Below are 1,100 nucleotides of genomic sequence, written 5' to 3'. Positions count from 1 at the left end.
TTGATTAGGATTATGTCATTAGACTTATCCAACAATCCCAAGACAAGAGAAGTCTACTCACTGACGTTCATCGTAGACAAGGAGAAGAAGAGAGAAAGCATAAAAGTAAATAACAATAAAGTAAATGAACTTTTATTAGAAAACAATTGTCACATATTGCATTCCAAGAAAAGATGAATATTTGTGATGGCTAGCTACTCTATTTATAGTACACAATTGACTTAAAATCTAAGCAAGTATATTCCTAGAATATTCCTCGGTAGATTGTGCGCCAAAATAGAATAGCTTGGAGTCCAAGCAAAAGCAGCAAAAGGTCTTCTGGAGGGTGGCACGGCCGTGCCAAGGCTAGCACGGGCCGTGCCAGGCTTCTGACTTGTGGGAGATATATTTTGTTTCCCAATCTTCGTATTTTCGTGTCCAATTTGCTCCAAATCCCTTTCTTTTGCTCCAAGACTCAATCCATCCAATATTCTTCCCTGAAATATAATAAATTGCAATTTAAAGTAAACTATCCTAAAAAGGAAATAATACTAATATAAAATGAATATAAAATCTAAATAAAACTAAACTAAAAAGCATATTAAAATAGCATATAAATGACTCATCAATAACTCTCTCACTTGTCCACTGATAGTGGTTGTGTGCCATGTTCTCAATCAAATCATAGGCTCATGTGTAAGTTTTATTCATCAAAGCTCCACCTGCAGCTGCATCAACATTCATTTTTGTGGAAAACAAAAGACCATTATAAAAAGTGTGGATAATAAGCCAATTCGCAAAACCATGATGGGCGCAAAGCCTAAGCATTTCTTTGAAACGCTCCCACGCATTGTAAAGAGATTGACCATCTTTTTGAGTGAATTGTGTGATTTGACTCCTTAATTGAGCAGTATTACTATGGGGAAAGAATTGGGAAAGGAATGCCTTCCTCATTTGGTCCCATGAAATTATAAAACCAATTTTCAATGAATGAAACCAAGCACTAGCTCTATCCCTCAAAGAGAAAGGAAAGAGGTGTAGCCTTACGGCCTCTTAGTTTGCCTTCAAAGTTCCACTGAGTCTTAAAAAAATTGAAACATGAAGATTCGGATCCTCAGTGG

General features: G+C 36.3%; 1 non-coding gene across 1 annotated transcript; it reads left to right on the top strand.

Annotated features, from left to right (window-relative positions):
• Positions 1-778: 778 nt before the first annotated feature.
• LOC120578818 (small nucleolar RNA R71) lies at positions 779-885 on the top strand. Its single transcript, XR_005644627.1, has one exon. It is a non-coding gene; the product is annotated as a small nucleolar RNA R71 (small nucleolar RNA).
• Positions 886-1,100: the final 215 nt, after the last annotated feature.

This window comes from Medicago truncatula, chromosome 2 (genome assembly GCF_003473485.1).
Source record: "Medicago truncatula cultivar Jemalong A17 chromosome 2, MtrunA17r5.0-ANR, whole genome shotgun sequence".
NCBI lineage: Eukaryota > Viridiplantae > Streptophyta > Magnoliopsida > Fabales > Fabaceae > Medicago > Medicago truncatula.
This window is presented reverse-complemented; position numbering and strand designations above follow the sequence as displayed.